This window comes from Tursiops truncatus, chromosome 3, assembly GCF_011762595.2.
Source record: "Tursiops truncatus isolate mTurTru1 chromosome 3, mTurTru1.mat.Y, whole genome shotgun sequence".
Lineage (NCBI taxonomy): Eukaryota > Metazoa > Chordata > Mammalia > Artiodactyla > Delphinidae > Tursiops > Tursiops truncatus.
Window position 1 is genome coordinate 71,287,338 of NC_047036.1, and position 20,298 is coordinate 71,307,635.

At 37.8% G+C, this 20,298-nt stretch overlaps 1 long non-coding RNA gene across 1 annotated transcript; it reads right to left on the reverse strand.

Moving 5' to 3' along the window:
- Nucleotides 1-8,312: 8,312 nt before the first annotated feature.
- On the reverse strand, nucleotides 8,313-12,794 carry LOC141278192 (uncharacterized). Its single transcript, XR_012330538.1, has 3 exons — nucleotides 12,685-12,794; nucleotides 10,872-11,110; nucleotides 8,313-8,376 (listed from the first exon to the last, which is right to left on the reverse strand). It is a non-coding gene; the product is annotated as an uncharacterized lncRNA (long non-coding RNA).
- Between the last annotated feature and the right edge of the window lie 7,504 nt (nucleotides 12,795-20,298).

Below are 20,298 nucleotides of genomic sequence, written 5' to 3' on the forward strand. Positions count from 1 at the left end.
TTAATGTATAAATTTAATGTAACCCCATTCCTATTTTCAGCTAGATGTTTTGATAAACATACTTAAAATTTACATAGAAAATAAATATTACAAATATGTCTCAGACAAATATAAAAAAATAAAATAAGGGGAGACTTTCCCAACCAAATATGAAGAAAAACTACAAGGTCATTGTAATAAAAGTCATGCATTAGCACAAGAACAGACAAATGGACCAATGAATCAAAACAGAGTACTCAGAGATAAATAAATGCATATCTGGGGAGTAAATCAATGATTTAACCTAACATGGAAAGGATGTTTTGTTCTTAACTTGGGTGGGGGATAGTGGCTCATTTTTTGAAACAAAATAAAATTGGATCACAACACATACAAAGTTGGACCTTAACGGATTAAAAATCTATCAAGTTAACAGGAAAAATGTAGGAAAATATTGTGAATGCTATGGATAAAGAAATTTTAAACAAAATTTTAAAAACAAATTATAAGCCGAATAATTATAAATGGACAAAAGTACGAAATGTGTGATATATTGAGGGAAGATATTTGCAATGTTTAAAAACAATCATTATTCAAAATAAAAATTTTAAGAAGTCCTTCAAGCTAACAAGAAAAAAAAATAGGAATGTCAATGGAAAAATAAATACAAAGGAAATGAAAAAGCAGTTGGCAGAAGAGGAAATTGAAAAAACACCAACAAACATAGGAAGATGCTCAAATTCATTAGTAACTAGAAATTGAAAATTAAAATAGCAATATGTATCAGGAAGATATGTCTTTAAACTGGCAAAAATTAGAAACTTGGAAAATACCAAATGTTGGTGAGACTATGGGGTTATAGAGACCCTCATGTAGATGAAGGTAGAATATTGTAGTCATTCTGAGGAGCAATCTGGCATTATTTATTCCAGCTTAGTATATTTACACCCTCTGGTCCAGCAAATTCTTACACAGCATTGGGGAAGTTCATCACAGTATTACTTGCTGTATCAGAGTCTTAGAGACAGTCAGCATATCCATCACTGGGAGAGCAGGCATGTTAATTTGGATAAATGCACAACCCAAAGTTCTAGGCAGTAGTTAGAAGCAACAAACTAAATATCCACCTACCCACATAGATGTCTTAAAAAACAGTACTGAGTACGAAAAAAAGGAGGAGGGGAATACATACACAATACCACACACACATTAAAAATGCATACAGACAGAAGGACAATACACACGTGTAATGATGAGAACTGGAGGATTTGATTCATTTAATCCTATGCAACTGACTTACACATAATTAAGTAATTTTTAAAGTTTTATTAGAAACAATGATATCATATAGACCTCCATCCTCCAAAAATATGGCATTTTAGTGAGCCAGATAGTTCTTTATAAAAAGAACGTCTGGTCAGAGAAAATCATTCATTATGTTTCTCACAGATCAGACTCTAACAGAAGTATTTTCCCCAGATTTGAGGCTCTCACTTTAAACAGAACCTTGATGAATGGGAAACACATATTGTGTAAAGAGCTTGGTGGGAGAGAGGACTGCAAATCACCTAATATGAAGAACAGGGAGGTAAAATGGAACCATTTTACCCAGAAGCACAGAAAGTATATGTATCTCTCTTCAATTAATTTATGAGCTCCCATGTGGAAGAGACACAAGACACTAAATATTGCTTGAGAGTTGAGAGTGGTTAAAAACAATAGGTGGATCCTATAGTCAAGTAGATTTAGGATAAAAACAAAAGGGAAATTTCTCACAGTGAGAAAGTCCCAAATGGGAATAGATATAGGATGGGTTCTTTCCCTGGCATTTTTCATGCAGAAGGTAGACATCGTTTGTCAGGAATAAAGAGATTCCTGTCTTCAAAGTGAGGGCCAAGGGACTGGACTGTAATGCCCCTTCTACTTCCTAAAATTTGGTAAATCTAAAGACTTTAAAAGGCCTAATGCAAAGAAAAATTAAATTTTAAGCAATTTGCTTTCGTTTCTTTTCCTCAAATTTGGATGAAGCAATGACTCTAGTGGCTAAATAAGCCATTGAATTGAAAAAAAAAAAAAAACTAAGAATAATTTGAGGATGTTCTTTCTCTCTGGACTATTTGTAATGCCAGTGTGTCATCCTTATTCATAAGTTCCCACTGAAGTTAGTAAAGAGACACTTTGACAGTTCAGGTATTTACTCATACATCCATCTATTCTCACACCTATGATTAGAAGCTTTCCACAGCCATGAGCATGTACCACAGGCATCTATTTTTCTCCACTGGGCTGGGAAGAACATCCCTAGGGTGTGAAATATTCATAGCTGGAAACTTCCCATATCATCAAGTGATTCAGATTTCCATAATAAAACTGACCATCAGTCTTAGAGCATGAGTTCCCTCAGAAACTATATCACTGCTAGCATCACTAGCATTTGAAATATTCCAATGGTGTATTAGCACATAATGCCTAAAAGACAAGTTTAATTCATTCTTTCTCCTTCTTTCTAAGTCTTACTCCTATTTTTCTTTCCCTTTCCTCAATCAAATTCAAACTCCACCTTAAGGTATCTAAGCACTCTTCAAAGCAATTATAACAGGGCTGGAAGGGCAAAAATTTTAAAGTTTATTTTCTATATAAAATGAGTCACGGCGAACTTTATGTCTCAATTTTGTGCACTCTTTAGAAGATATGCTAATCGATTCTTATTTTATGTTAATGGGATTATATAGTGAAAATATAACTCTAGACTATAGGGATACTTTTTTTTTTTTTTTTTTTTTTTGCGGCACGCGGGCCCTTCACTGTTGTGGCCTCTCCCATTGAGGAGCACAGGCTTCGGACGCGCAGGCTCAGTGGCCATGGCTCACGGGCCCAGCCGCTCCACGGCATGTGGGATCTTCCCGGACCGGGGCACAAACCTGCGTCCCCTGCATCGGCAGGCAGATTCTCAACCACTGCGCCACCAGGGAAGCCCCAGGGATACTTTTCTTTCTTCATTTACTGGTCACTCAAAAACATTCAATCATGCTTAGTTCTTTTTCACTTCAGGTATAACATTCTTACTCACATCACATCACTTTCCATTTTACTAAACTTAATGAAAGGATCAGAAACCTATCTTTTAAGGATTATGAAAAGAACAAAATAATGATATCACTAGAATGAGATTTATGACATTAAATGCCGAAGCTGAGTATACACTGGTGAACTCAGAGCTGTCCCAGGAGGTAAGCAGAAAGCTTTGCTGCTGATCAGGGGTCAGCAGACAATAGGCCTCAGGCAAAATCTGACACACCACCTGTCTTAATAAACAGGTATCACTGGAACACAGTCATACCCATTAATTTACACATTGTCTATGGTTGTCTTCATGCTACAGAGTTGTTGAATAGTTGTGCCTGAGCCCATATGGTCTGTAAAACCTAAAATATTTAACATCTGAGCCTTGCAGAAAAAACTCTGTTGACCTCTGCCTTAAATATTCTGAAGTCCTAGAGACCCTTAGTTAATCCTCACACGATAACCTTTAATAAACTTGGGTAAATAAAAGATGCCACAAAACTGGGTGGAGAGAAGAGATACTACAGCAGGAGAGGGAACTCAGCTAGAAGAAAAGTATTAGTGAGGATTTTATTAATTCATTCATTAGACATATCAAGAACCTAGTAGGTGTTAGTCACCTTGCCAGGCCCTGGGCACACAAATGAGAACAAAGAAGATGTCCTATCCTCCCAGAACCTAGTATAGAATTCATGTATTAAATCAACTCCAAAATACATATAAAACTGCAGACTGTAGTGAGTACTATTACTTACTGCAGGGTGCTATGAGAAATAAAAGCTTACAAGTTGAAGATGGACACCGGCTTTATTTTTTCTGAATTAATTTCTCCCTTCTGGTAACAGTAATCCTCTTTCTCAGGAGAACTATGTCTCCACCATCTAAACTTGGATTTCTGGAAAGGCTTGCAAGACTACCCTTCCTCTGCCCACAGCATTGGAAACATGACACCATCTGGGTTAACTGGCATTGCCCACGTTCCCAGTTACAGTGATTGGTGCAGGAACAGTTCCATGACTCAAGCCTAACCAATCACAAGCCTTCCTTAGTATTTATTTTTAGGGAAGAAGGGAAATTCTCTTTCTTCTTTCCTCTTTGGTCTTGATGCAGTAGAAATGTCAGCTCAAAGCTCTAGGGGTCTCATTCTCCTTCATGTGAATTTGGAGAGAGACATGGACAGACAGAAACAGAGATATGTATCTAGAGAGAGACAGAGACAAAAAGAGATGGGGTAAGCTCATGGCGTTTGAGATCCTGGATTCAAATGTCCCTAGAACCAAAGACAAATAAGAACTGATGAGAAAAACGGGTTTTCCACGTAAGATCTCACCGTAAGCTTCCCCAGATGCTCAAAAAAATGGAATAGTTGTTGTTTTTGAGATTGAGGTTACTTTGATATCAGAAAAAGGACAAAGAGCTGCTGAGGGTGTTTGCCATGTGTAATTGGGAACAAGGAGTGTGTGTGTGTGTGTGTGTGTGTGTGTGTGTGTGTGTGTGTAGAAGGATAGGTGTGTAGGAGGAGAAAAGAACATGGTTTAATCCAGAAATCTAGAAATCATTCTTTTTACTATTTCTTCCTTCATTTCCAATATTCAATTTATTATAAATCCCATGAATTTAAAATAGTGGTTCTTAAAATGAAGTCCCCTGGCCAGGAACATAAATATCACCTGGAAACTTGTTAGAACTGTAAATTCTCAGGCTTCACTCTAGACCTCCTAAATCAGAAACTGACCTTAGGGTCCAGCAATCTGTAAATCATGCTGAAGCTTGAGAACTCCTGATTTAAACTTTTAAACAACTCTGGAATTTGTTAACTTTTCTCAATCTCCACTGCCATCCACCTAGTTAAAATGCCACCATTCCTAGCCAGGGCTCCTAATCATCTCTCCAAATATAAACACTCCCTCCAACACATTTTCCACAGAGAAAACTGTCTCAGCCACTTCCATTTTAATTAATTATATGAGCATCTGGGCACATGTGAAGACCCATTCAGAAATGCTGTCCCCTATCTCGAAGACAGCCTGAAGCCCTCCAGTGTTTGGAACCGCCTCCAAACACTAGCACAAGTTTCTCAGGATGATTCCCCGGCTTGTGCCCAAAGGAATTCAGAGTCCCGCTTCAGCTGCTATTAGTTAGTTTAGCAGGGAGCACACACAAATTCAATCATCCTTGAACAAGTATCTATTTAGCACCCACTACATGGCACAGATGGTGTTCAGTCCGGGGAGTCCAGAGGTAATGCAGATCTGGAGCCTGCCTACACAAGTTTCTAGTCTAATCGGAGGAGATGGTAAATTGGGCTAAGAGCTAAGTGGATAAGTGATATGTGGATAAGTGTTCTGAGGGGAACAATCCAGTTGCAGTATGAAGAATAATGGGAGTGCATCTCCATACAGAACAATGAGGAAAGGCCTCAGAAACAAGGAACCAGCCATGTTAACAGCAAAGAAACAAAAATAGAGAGGGAAACAGGTGCAAATGCCTTGAGGCAGGTAAAATCTTATGCTAATTTGAGAAAACCAGTAAGTCTGGTCAGAAGCGAAGGAAATACGATGAGGCTGGAGAGTGCAGAAGGGTTGAGTGCAGATTGTGAGTCCTAAGTGAGTGAGAGCAGTTTGGATTTTATTCTAAAGGCGACCGCTAAATTACACAAGCCGCTCTTCAAGAGAACAGACACGATGAAGGCAAGACGGTTATGGATGGCCCTGTTGAAATCTGAGCTCTGAACGAAGAAAATTGTTTTATTGGGTCAGTATATCAGTTCATGTATATTAAGAATCAAGGAGGCTTTTGTGGGCTAACCTGGAGAAGTCACCATAATTTCTAGGTTCTATAATAAAACAACTTCCAAAATCTAAAGGAAAAAAAAAAACTTTAGAAACACAATCTATAAAGTTGGGGCTCATCTCAACAGTTCTAAGCATATTTAAAATTAAGTTACTTGATATCAATACTTTCACCTCTGAAGTTAAAAGTTAAACATTTCTTTAAGTGTTTTTTAAACCTATGATCCTCTATCATCCAAAGAGTCAATTACTGATGGTTTTCAATCCCACTTTTGGCTCAGACATCCCAACCACATATTGTTTTAATTTATATTTTATTTTAAGCTTTATTTAGCTCTTCCCTTGTTCTCTTTCATTTATTTAAATATGAATATGTTCAGCAGGCAGGTGATTATATTTGTCAATCCTCCCCCAGTCTTCTAAAATAAATAACTGTGATGAAAAATAAATTGTATAAATTAATTAAATCCAATATTTTCCTCCTACAAAATGCCTTTTTCCAGATTTTCTGCCTACTTTTTGGCTACATTCTTTGCTGCCTGGAAGGGGAACAGAGAGGTGTAAATGATATGCACACCTCATAACTGGTGTAATTAACAGATCCATAGGTTATTGTGCAGCACAAGGTCTCCTGTTTCACTGTAAGGACTGAAGGAACCAGATTAGATACTTAATGACGTGTCAACATATGGGCAGAGCTCCAGCTTCAATTCACTACAACTCACTGGCAAAGTGATCATGGAGTGCCATCTTCTACAAAGAACCACGCTTAATAGCCATTTTCTAACTTGCTTACAGCTATTTTAGCGTAGCATTATTTCTAGCTCAAGGAAACAAGGAAATGTTTTCCAATACAAGAGGAAAAAGAGATATTTTTAACAACTCTGCAAAAAGAAACTTTGCTTTTAAACTTTGTTCTGCTCTCGATGTCAAAGCAGATTGCCCAACTAATTAGGACCTTAAGTTCTCAGTTCAGAGCCCAAAGCTTTCCTGAAGCCTTTGCCCCTTGTTTACAACCAGCCCAAACTATGAAGATATTTCAATTATCAGCTAGGGTAATTCCCAGCTTAATTTTTTTTCTCCTAACCAAACGGTGTCTCCTTAATATCACAGGTAATCAGTAATCCATAGAGGAGAAGATTTTGGGTTGTGTGAGTCATATGCAAGAGTTTGAATCCTGGCTCCTGGGTTAATTTAGGCAAGTTACTTAGCCTTTCTGGGCTGCATTGCCAGATAAAATAAAGTATGTCTAATTAAACGTGTATTTCAAATAATCAATGAATGTGTTTTAGTGTCAGTATATCCCATGCCATACTTGGCCACCCTCAATCTTGCAACCCTACTCCAGGCTTTAGTTTTCTTAAGTGTACAGTGAGTATAATAATGGGGGAGTTGTGAAGATTAACTAAATTAATCCAGTTGAAGCATTTATTATGGTGCCTAGAACATGGTGAGTTCTCACTAATTCTTAGCTGTTGTGTTGCTGTTGTTAATTTTCTCCAAGAAATAAAGGAATGCAACACAAGAATGTCTGGATAGAGTTTCCTACATGCTGGACAAAAGGGGAATTGGATAGGTGAGAGACACCCATGCTACCAACATAGATTTTATTAGATGCAGCCATGTGTCAGGGGCTACATGTTATGATTTAGTCCTATAATCCCATGTGCTCTCGTTGTTTTCAGACCCATTTTACAAAGAAAGAAATTGAGACTCTGAGAAGTTAAGTAACTCCCTATTAAACATGGGTAGTAGCTGGTAAAGCTGGAAGTTCTGTGAGACTGCAACACACAGGTTCTTTTCTCTAGTCTGACCATTGTCCCCCCAAAAAATAAAAATTTGGTGATACCCAATAAAGAAAAAATAATACAGATTCCTTTTCGGTGAATATCAATATGATAAAGATAACTAAAAATAATTTTGTAACACTTTTAAAAGGCACAAAGCACCATCACCCTAATTTGTGACTTATCTCACAATGACCTCATAAACGTGGCATTTCTAGTTATTCTCTTTTCACAAATAAAGCAGTGAAATTCAGGAACTAGACATGTCCCCCACAGCATGCAGCTGTAAGTATAAAGGCCAGGACTCAGATCCAGGTAGATTTTAAATCTTGGGTTTGCCTGGGCTGCCATAACCAATTACTACAGACTAAGAGGCTTAAACAACAGAAATTTATTTTCTCACAGTTCTGGAGGCTGGAAGTCCAAGATCAAGGTAATAGCTAGTTTCGTTTCCTCTGAGGCCTCTTTTCCTTGGCTTGCAGATGGCTGCTAGTTAGCTGTGTCTTCACATGGCATTTTTCTCTGGTCATGTTTAATTAGGGACGCAACCTTAAGATCTCGTTTAACCTTTATCACTTTTTTAAAGACCCTATCTCTAAATACAGTCAAATTTTGGGTTAGGGCTTCAACATATGAATTTGGGGAGAACACAATTCAGTCTGTTAACACCAGGCTCTCTCATCTCTGGTCCTATCAGTATCGTTAGTCATGCCGCTCTTCCAGGATTACTTTAAACGACAACTCTGTTGTTAAAGCTGATGGTGAAAGAAATATGTAAAACGTTATAATGGAACATTTATAAAGATCAATAACAACTCTTTAAGCGCAAGAATTCTTAAAATGCAATACATCATACATACATACTTGGGATTTGGTCTACTGTGATATTTTAACAGGATCTTGGACTAAGAGAATAACAATGAAACTGAGATGACAGTTTGATCATAGCTGATGTAATAATTAACCTCACATGTAAAGACGTATCACGAATTTAAAATCCATTCCATACGTGTATGAAGAAGAGACAATGATGAGGCATGTACTATTTAACTGTAATTCCTCCAAATTTGAAACTTTCTTAAGTGTAGGAAGTGTGGGCAGAGCTCTGTGGGTCAAACCAACCTCCACATATACCTACAAATGCCAGGTTAGACTAATTGCTGCTTACAGTGAATGAGTCAATGGATGACTCATAGAACTACTGCTTACTCCTGGAATCAGGTGGATTCTGTACCACATTCTGATGTGTTTGCACTTAGCAACAGTGCAGACCAAGTAAGGAAAGCTATTATGGTAGCAGCTGGAAGAGAAATCTGTAGGAAAGATGTAAAAATATTCTTTCAACACTTAATGAATGTAGGTAGAGAGCATCTAATATGGATACCACTATAAATGATTTGAGCTTCAACATTGGTTTTTAAAAACACAGTCTGCACAGTGGTATTTTTATAGTCAGTGTCAAGCACAGTCATTTTTAGTTACCCTACCTAGTTAGCTTGCATAACAGTTCAAGATAAATCAAAGTGAACCATCCTGAAGGGAAAAAACAAACACACACAGATTTGCTAATACTATAATCACTGCTTTGGCCAAAGGCTACTTTGCACTGTGTCTACATAACACTTATTCAACAAATATTTATTAAGTGTTGATTATTTGCCAAATATTGTCCTAGGTGCTGGGAATGTATCAATGAATAAAACACAGTCCCAGCATACAGTATGCCTATAGCATCTCCCGGAGAGAAAAGCAATGGTAATACAGGATGCTAAATGCTAAATGACATCAGAACTGTGTGCTCTGGGCTCTGGAGAAGGTGACAGCATCTACACTTGTCTTGGCTGAGGGAAATCAGGATAAGCTTCCCAGAAGAGGTGATATCTAAACTCAAATCAAGGGCCAAGGAAAAGTCAAACAAGGAGTTGGCAAGGGGCGCCTTCTGAGACAAGGGCTAAGTATGTTAGTGTAGGGAAGGTCCGAGTAAGAACAGCATAGGAGGCCATTTATCACGACTAGAAAAAGAGTGGGAAGCAGTGAGTGTTATAAGATGAAGCTGGGAAAGTTCTCAAGAGGATGTGCACACAATGAAGAGGAATTTGGATTTCACACCAGTTCACGCAGGGGGTACCATTCAAAAATGGGTATGGTGGGAAGACCAGATAGGGGCTGATAGAACAACGAAGACAAAAGATATGGTAACCTGGATGAAAATATAAAGTGGACCAATTTGACAAGTTTTAAAGAGATAAAATTGACAGAATTAGTGATTGACTGGATGTGGAAAGTGAAGGAGGGAAAGAACTAAATATGTTCCCAATTTTCCAGATTAGGAACCTTGTAAAACATGGTGCCATTAACAACTAAGACTAGGGAGCAGGGTTGGAGAAAAAATGGTCAGTGGTATATGTGGAATATTCTTTCATTTTATTTATTTAAACAGTCTTTACTGAACCCCTCCTTTATGATTGGCATTGTGGATATAGTGTGAGCAATATAGATAAATCCCTTAAGTTCACTTTCTATTGATTTCCATAACTAGGTAGAAAAATCTAGGAGGCAAGTGGCTCACTCAGAGGTTTGGTTGTTATCACTACCTGGGTGATATAAGACTCCATCAGAGAGGATAGGTCATGCACTGAAAATGTTGAGCAGAAGAAGAAAAGAGGCTAAAAATTTTTGAGGGCCACCACATATGACAGACAGATGATAAGAAGCCTTCGGTGAAAAAGAAGTGGCCAGGGATGTAGGAGGAAGATGAGGAGAGAATATTGGCTGCATGACAGACTAGTCATTACCCAGCTGCTTGGATCTGTGTAGAGAGTCAATCCAGGTTACTATGGTGCAAAAGCATAGTGTTTCTCTCTGAATTATCTGGTGCCTATCCACTTTGAAGTAAGCTTGGAAATGAAGTCTACATTTAACATTGGGTGGCAGGAACAGAGATATAAAAAAAAAAACAGTCCCTTGAAGAAGTCCTTCTTTTCATAGTCTAGAAAGATGAATGCTTTTTTTTTTCCCAGAAGAAAACTGAACTCCAGTCCCTCACATGATTATATAAGTAATTGCAAGAAGAAGGACACAAAACTGATAATTTCTCTAATATTATATTTTAGGTTTTTTTCTCTTGTTTCTGCCACAAATATTTTTGAATAGAAATTCTTCTAGCCTATTCTAATAATGATGATAATGACAATGACCACCTTTTACTAAATGCTATGTGCTAGACAGTAAGTGTCCTGCATGCACTTACTTAATTCAATCATCACGACAATCTTTTGAGGTTATAGCTTAGGAAACTGAAGTATGCAGAAGTTGAGGATCTTGCCCAAGGTCACATGACAATTATACTGGTGGAGGTGGGATCTGAACCAAGATATGCCTGATTCCAAGTGGATTTCTTCTGTGACAACACCTCCGTGAAGATGAAAAAGGCTTGGGGTTTGCCTTTCAACAGGGAAGATCTATATTATGTTCAGAGTCAATTTTAATCTGTTATGAAATCAAAGAATATATTGTTACATTTCATTCATTAAAATTACATAATGCCCTCATCTCGATAAACAGATAACCTCCATAAAAGTGAAGACAACTTCACACAGTATTTTTCTCCTATGAATTTTTTAAAGAGCTAATTTATTCATGAGCAAAAATGAATAAAAGCACCTCCTCACCAGTAAGGTCGTGCTGTTAACATGAATCGCTTTTTGCCTGACAGAGCTAAATAGTATGCACTGGGATCATGTTGTCTTTCACATGTAAGTGCCAATCATGGAGGAAAATGTATCTGTTTAAAAAATGGTTTTGGTCACTGGGTGTCAGTTCTTTCTTTGCTTCCCTTAAATCATTTAGATTTCTCCCTCAGAGTCTTAATTATCCTATTCCTCTCTGTGGAGCAAAGAACCCTATAAAACTTCCTCCTAGAAAGCACTAGCTGCTGGCATTTGTTATGGGTTGAATTGTGTCCCCCCCCAAATAAAATATGCTTAAGTCCTAACCTCCACTACCTTATTTGGAAATTTGGTTGATGTAGATGTAAATAGTTAAGTTAAAATGAGGTCATATTGGAGTAGGGTAGGCTCCTACTACAAGATGACTGGTGTCCTTATAAGAAGACAGCCATGTGAAGACACAGGGAGAGTACCATATGAGGAGTCATGTGGAATTATGCATCTGCAAGCCCAGGAACGCCAAGATTGTTAGCCAAACACTGGAAACTAAAAGAAAGACATGGGGGCTTCCCCGGTGGCGCAGTGGTTGAGAGTCTGCCTGCCGATGCAGGGGACACGGGTTCGTGCCCCGGTCCGGGAAGATCCCACATGCCGCGGAGCGGCTGGGCCCGTGAGCCATGGCCGCTGAGCCTGCACATCTGGAACCTGTGCTCCGCGGCAGGAGAGGCCACAACAGTGAGAGGCCTGCGTACCCAAAAAAAAAAAAAAAAAAAAAAAAAAAGGCATGGAACAGATTCTTCCCTGGATACTTCAGAGGGAGCATGGTCCTGCTGACATCTTGATTATGGACTTTTATCCTCCAGAATTGGGAGTTAATAAATTTCTATTGTTTTAACCCACCCAGTTTGTGGTACTTTGTTATGACTGCTCTAGGAAACTAAAATATCTTGTTTTTCTTTTCTTTTTTCTTTACTTTTTATTTTTTTACTCTGTTAACCGTCTCAGTCAACTTTGCAGCATGGAATACTTTGGGAGCTTTTAAAATTAACAGAGTCATAAAAAATGCTGAGGGGTAGAAGGGGCATCTCAGGTCATGTAGTCCAATCTCCTATCGCTGAAGTATTTTTTTCTGGAAGCATTCTTGACAGATGACCGTGTGGTCTCTGCTTAAATTACTGATAACCCAATATGCCAGGATACGCATGATAGGAGACACAGGAAATATAAACCATTCCATGTCTTCATAGAATTTATAATTTACCCTGGAGAAAATATTTATAAGTAAAGAGTTATTAGAAAATCCAAACAGATAGAAATAGGATTTTTGGGGTGTGTGTGTCAAAAAACCCAAATCTGACACATTGGCTTAAGCAAAAAGGAAATCAATTAACTCACATAATAGTTTTAGAAGCAGCTTGATAAAGAATTCTGAATGTATCATCAAAGTGAATCTCTCATGTCTCCTTACTCGAGTTTGGCTCTGACCACAGGCTTGATCCCCTCATGGAAGAAAACAGATAAAACAATGTCAGACATTATCATGCCAAACAAATGAGGAAGGACAAATCTGGGTGCTCTTGTCGGTGTAAGGGGAATATTATTGTTCGAGAGGCAGCCAACCAATATCTACTAGACAAAAATTCTGCCATTTCATATAGGTACATTTATGTAGGAGAACAATATTTATTCAACCTGAGCTACTGGAGAAAGTTTCATAAGAGAAGAGCATTTTTTCCTAGGTCTGAAATGTTTGAAAAGGTAGAAAAAAGATATACAACTGTATAAAATGACAGAGTATCATAAATGAATGCAAAGACGCTAAATGAGGTTACAGTTTTAGAGGGTGGTAAGCACGTATTAGTAGGAAACAAGAATGGAAAGAGAGGTGAGGGTTGGGTGGTAAAGAGCCAGAAATGCTATTGGAAGCAATGCTGGCTTTACAGTGAGAGCCCTCAAGGGTTGGACCAAGAGTGGCTAAGATTTGCTCTAGAAGAGTGACTTAAGGAGTAGACTAGGAAGGAGAATGATCGAAGATCACAATAATCACCTAAAATAAAATATGAAGACCTGAATTAGGACTAAGAAAGAGCAAATGGAGAACATAGTATCAATTTGGTAATCAGTTGAATTTGGTGGTAGGTGAGGGAGGAGAATGGTGAGAAGTTATCTCTGAAATTTCTTGGGTAATCATTGCAAGAAGACAGTGCCTTTAACCAAGGCAGGAGCTGATTTAAGGAATGAGAAAACAGCAAAGAAGAGATAATGAGTTCAGTTTTGGATATGTTGATTTTATGGAATTAAAATATACTCATGTGAAGATATAAAAAAATGCAGTTAGAAATACATGTTTGAAATTCCTAAGTAAAGAAATTAAAATGTTGAAGTTCTTTCACAGGCCAGCACTTAGTTTGTAGTGAGAGCAATCCAAAAGGCAAACTTTGTATCAATTCTTTATTCTTCCTTTACCACAAACCATAAAAATCCTTCACTGAATTTATTTCACTGAAAATTTTCCCCTGCTCAGTGTGTGTTCTACATTTTTGTCTTTTGTGTCAATCTTTGTTTTTAGACCCCCAAGCTCCTTCGGGTAAGGACTTTGTCATTAATTTAGCACAGCTGAATATATTACATGGTGCCATGTGTATTTATAGAAGTTTGCTAAGTAATGATGATTCAGATTTGGTAATCAGCACTTGCGATGATCATATGGTTATGCAGATCAACACTTACTATGCAAAAATCATTTCCTATAGGGGCAGATGTGCTGGTCTCCCTCTTAGTAAATTTTTAGATCAGTAAATTTCTTGCACTGTGTAAGTCAATTTAGAATTATGCCTTTGATTGTCTTCTTGTTGCCTAAGGGAACTGAGAATGCAGTACCTTTCCATGATGCTAAGCTGCCTGAAAGTAAATAATGCTGATTGCTTTAACAGCAACTAATTCTAATAATTTAAATGATATAAAATGTCTTTTATTGATCTAAGAACATAATGATTTCACTTCTCCAAGTCAAAAATCAGTGGCTAAAACACTTTAAATGTTTAGAATATAGTCATCCAAATGCAGTTCCTACATTAAAGCATACTGAGATTCCACTGGAAATTAGTAATAAGAGTTTTCATCACATTTTTGGGAAGATGGCAAATGCTTCTAGATTTCAGATTAAACATCTCTTTAAAAAGAAGAGAAGGCATGTTTCATAATCTATTTAATTTCTTTTAAAATTCTAGAAACATCTGAACTGTTATTTTAAAAGTATTGGTAAAGATTCTCTATTAATTTACTAATACTCTATTAAATAGTGATCCTATCAACCTAAGATAGGTGGGTACTAATCCAAGTTAGTAAGAAAGGGAAAAAGGAAGAAGGTAGTAAAGGGAAAAAGAAAGAAAAAAGGGAGGGAGAAAGAAGTTTGGAGAATTGAAGTTTTATTTCTACAATATCAGAATTCACCTGTGACAAAGTGAATTATTTTAGAAGGAAGTCTCATGTTGTAAGGCAGTTTTCATGCTTCAATCCTTCAACATGCTGTGAAGTGAAATGTTGCTATAATTTCCTACCTGGCCTCTCAGAAGTCCTTAACCATTCCTCCTTATTTATCATAACCATTAGCACCAACTGATTGAAATCTTAGTGATATCTACTGATTTGAAGTTGATAGACAACTCCAACCCTATTTTTAAAATCTAGCAATTAAGTGACATTATATCACTCATCCCCCAAAACAACCTCAATAACAACATGAATATGTTCAAGTATCCAAATATATTCTGGGGTGAACATAAAAACAAACATCACAACAACACAAAGTTTTAACAGAAATGAGGGCAGTTCCACTGTAATAGCTGCTGCAAGCACCAGACATTATTGGAATCTGTGGTTTTATGATCTTCCCCCTCCCTCCCCACTGTGGGAAATGGTGGGTGGAGAAGAAGGCAGTAAACAAATGCTTGCTTGTATACATGTATGTGTGTATTTAAATTTCTCTTTTTAACCTTTATCTTTGGCATCAACTAGAGTGAAAACTCTAAAACATTTTTTTTTAAAGCTAGAGTAGTTTTCTTCTTTCCTTTGCTGTTATTGATATTGTTTTGTAAAGATTCAAGGAACAGCTTGCTATTTATGTGCTTTTGGAGAGCTTAGTTGGAAAATGTGGGTCTATCCATTCCTGATGGGGATAAATGACTAAAAAGCAATGTGAAAATACAGAATACCTGTTCCCATGTGCCCATGTTATAGAGACTCTAAATTAGATGTACTCAGAAAATGAGGTTTGCTGGCATCCAGTGCCTTTCTTCTCAACTTCCTCCAAATTGATCAGATGGAAGATTATGAAAAAGGGACACATTCAAGATCAAAAGACAAAACCAGACTACATGTGGGTTGTCCCACAGAGTAGAGAGAAATAGTAGAGCTAGACCACAAAACACCAGAAAAGATAGAATGTGATGCCGAAGCAAAGGAAAAGAAATCTGGCAACTTTCTGATTCCCTTCCCCCAACGCCGAGTGTTCCATTCTGTTTATGAGACTATTTCTACAGGATGGGTGAAGAAGTAGGACACATTTCTCATGTGTGTGCAGTTTTCCAAAGGGAACTATGTGGGTAACGTCCTTTGTGCCTGAGCAGATTTAAGTGTGTGAATGTATCACATGCTTTTTAAATTTCATAAGCATTATAGTAAAAAAGGAGGTTAGTCCCATTCCATTCTTTCTAGTGGCTAGAAGGCTGTCGTACAGCTGGATGGGAAAGAAGACCTTACAGTACTTCAGAAGTGAAAATTCTGAAACACAGTGAGAAAGCAACAATGATTTATTCAAGCTCACATAGATGAACAGCTTTAGGGAACTATTCAAAAGCCTTATAATGATAGTTGTAAATTTACACAAATCAGCGTCATTCATAACCTGCATTGTTTAAAAAGATATGATCTATAACCTTTAACAGGCTTACTTTGGAACAAACACTCAAAAGCAATATTATATGAAAATGTACTTATTTTCTCAGATTCTCAGAAATGTGAAAATGCAATAGTCATTTGTACCAGTTATCATTCTGGGAATTAGAGGATCTTGCGTTTTGTGCATTGATTATTTGCTCGTTATCATAGAGGAGAGGTGAGAAGAAGTGGAACTGTTCTAATTTAAAAACATCTCTGTATTTAGTTTGGTAACTCCCTCAACTTCCATTCATGGTTTATAATTGTTGGGTTAAATGTCCTTGAATTCCTAAGCACAATAAAGCCAGATCTGGTTGTTTATTAGCAATGTTCTTCCCTCACTCAGTCTTCTTCATTACAGATTTCACTAAATAAACATGTCACTCCTCTTTTTCAACTGTGAAACTAAATAGTTAATAAGCAAGCAGATAATCATCTCTGCTTATAATTCTATGCTTCATTTATTAATTATTGATTACTATCCCACACTTATATGGGAATGGTAAGGACTGAGGCAAACTATGAATTAGATTCTCTCTCTAAAGGGGTCAAATAACCTGAACCTCTCAGTGCTTGTTGCTATTCCTCAATGTGGGCTCAGGATTGCTAGATGTCTTGATTTTCAGAGGAGTCATATCTTTTTATTTTGATTAAGTCTCAGAGTATATAAGCAAAATACATACCTGGGATGAACTCCCATTCTATATGCCTTGCACACAGGTGAATCAGCAAACAACAGCTTGTCAAGTTTATAAACTTGGACTCAATGATCACATCAGAATGCCACGTTAGGGAAAGAGGATTTTCTTTATCTATTGAAGAACTCATCCCCTTTTACCCTTGACCCACTCATTCCTGCTGCATACCTTCTTCCCTTCCTGTCTCTTCCCATACCTTCCCTTCCACCCTTTTCAGTTTCTCAACTTATCATTCAACTTTTCTCCTTTTGCTTTCTTACATTCAGCACATATGAACCATAGCTCTACTCAAAAGTCTGTGTCTTATTAGATGTCCTTCTCTCACATCTTATTTTTTTAATCAATTATTCCCCCTTTTTTCCTGCATCCTCAATCTTTTCTTAACTAATAACTTCTATTTTTTCAAAAAACATGTTCCTCTACATTGTAACATACACTGAAAGAAACTTCCTCTCACCTTTTCTTTTCCTTGGAGCTCTGATTCTCTCATCACCAAATTTTTTGAAAGCATAGTCCATGTTCACTGCTTTTATCTCCACATTATTCACAAACTTACTCTTCAAATGAAACAAATCCAGCCTTTGAAAATACTCTTCCAAAGGTTTGTCTCTCCTCTCTCTAATTTCTCTGAGTTTTATTTTGCATATGACAGATTAGCCTTCCCAATTCTCCTTGAATCAGTTTCCTGCCTTCAATTTCGGTGACAGTCCACTATCCTCCTACATATATTTAAATTTAATTTGAAAAAAGTTTGGTATAATTTTTATCACATTTAGTGTTTTCAATCATAAAATTAATACATGTTAATTAAAAGTTGAAAAATGCATGATATCTTTTCAACAAATGGTACTGGGACAACTGAACATCCACATACAAAAAAGTAAAGGTGGGCATGGCAGGGTCAAGACGGAGGTGTGGGAAGGCACAGAGTTCATGTCTCCCCAAAACTAGGGCGCCTGCTGGATGCTGGTGGGGAACCCTGATGTCCAAGGAAAAGGGAAGAAACCCCAAGTGAACAGGTAAGACGTGGGGTGACTGAGCGGGGAGGAGAAGTGGAGGCCAGACAGGACTGGCACCACTGAGGGGTGGCTGAGAGAGGGGAAAGGTTCCCACACCTGGAGGGACCCTCAGGTGCTAGGATGGGGCGGGGAGTAGGCCCAGCGTTTCCCCTGCCCAATTGGCTGGGGAAGTCTGCCTGGCTCTCAGGCTGGGTCCTACGTCCTCAGAGGTCCCCTCTGGGCTGAGTTGGTCCTGGGGGCATAGAAGGAAGGCCAGGAGAGAAGAAGAGAGGCAGGTGGGAGGGGCCCTCCAGGACCAGAGGAGCTGGAAAGGAGCAGAGGGAGGTTACCCTGCCCACTTGGGCACAGGGAGCCTGATGATCTCCCAGGCTGGTCCCCTGCCCTCTAAAGCCCCCTCCGGGCTGCATCAGCCCTGGGGACATAGGAGGAAGGCTGGGGAGATCAGGAGAGGCAGGTGGGAGCAGCGGACCTCCAGAACAGGAGAAGCAGGAGAGGAGTGGAGGGCGGTTGCCCCTCCCACTCGGGCTCCGGGAGCCTATATAATGACACTACATAATAATCAAGGATCAATCCAAGAAGAAGATATAACAATTATAAATGTTTATGCACCCAACAGAGGAGCACCTCAATACATAAAGCAAATGCTAACAACCATGAAAGGGGAAATCAACAGTAACACAATAACAGTAGGGGACTTTAACACCCCACTTACACTAATGGGCAAGTCATCCAAACAGAAAATAATTAAGTAAACACAAGCTTTAAATGACACAATAGACCAGATAGATTTAATTGATATTTATAAAACATTCCAACCGAAAGTGGCAGAACACACTCTCTTCTCAAGTGCACATGGAACATTCTCCAGGATACATCATATCTTGGGTCACAAATCATGCCTCAGAAAATTTAAGAAAACTGAAATTGTATCAAGCATCTTTTCTGACCACAATGCTATGAGAGTGGAAATCAGTTACAGGAAAAAAACTGTAAAAACCACAAATACATGGAGGCTACACAGTGCATTACTAAATAAGCAAGAGATCACTGAAGAAATCAAAGAAGAAATAAAAAAATACATAGAAACAAATGACAATGAAAACACGATGACCCAAAACCAATGGGACGCAGCAAAAGCAGTTCTAAGAGGGAAGTTTATAGCAATTCAATCTCACCTCAAGAAACAAGCAAAATCTCAAACAACTTAACCCTATACATAAAGCAACTAGAGAAATAAGAAAAAAGAAAACCCAAAGTCAGCACAAGGAAAGAAATCATAAAGATCAGAGCGGAAATAAATGAAATAGAAATGAAGAAAACAATAGCAAAGGCAATAAAACTAAAAGCTGGTTCTTTGAGAAGATAAAGAAAATTGATAAACCCTTAGCCAGACTCATCAAGAAAAAAAGGGAGAGGACCCAAAACAATAAAATTAGGAATAAAAAAGGAGAAATCACAATGGACACTGCACAAATAAAAAGGATTATAAGAGACTATTACAAACAACTGTATGCCAATAAAATGGACAACCATGAAGAAATGGACAAATTCTTGCAAAGGTACAATTTTCCAAGACTGAACCAGGAAGAATTAGAAAATATAAACAGACCTATCACAAGTAATAAAATTGAAACTATAATTTAAAATCTTCCAATAAACAAAACTCCAGGACCAGATGGCTTCACAGGTGACTTCTATCAAACAATTAGAGAAGAGCTAACACCAATCCTTCTCAAACTCTTCCAAAAAATTGCAGAGGGAGGAACACTCCCAAATTCATTCTACAAAGCCACCATCACCCTGATACCAAAACCGGAAAAAGATATCACAAAAAAAGAAAATTATAGACTAATATCACTAATGAACATAGATGCAAAAATCCTCAACAAAACACTAGAAAACAGAATCCAACAACATATTAACAGAATCATACACCATGATCAAGTGGGCTTTATCCCAGGGATGCAAGGATTCTTCAATATATGCAAGTCAATCAACGTGACACACCATATTAACAAATTAAGGAATAAAAACCATATGAGTATCTCAATAGATGCAGAAAAAGCTTCTGACAAAATTCAACACCCATTTATGATAAAAGCTCCCCAGAAAATGGGGCATAGAGGGAACCTACCTAAACATAATAAAGGTCATATATGACAAACCCACAGTAAACATCATACTCATTGGTGAAAAACTGAAAGCATCTCCACTAAGATCAGGAAAAAGACAAGGATGTCCACTCTCACCACCCTTACTCAACATAGTTTTGGAAGTCCTAGCCGTGGCAATCAGAGAATAAAAAGAAATAAAAGGAATCCAAATTGGAAAAGAAGAAGTAAAACTGTCACTGC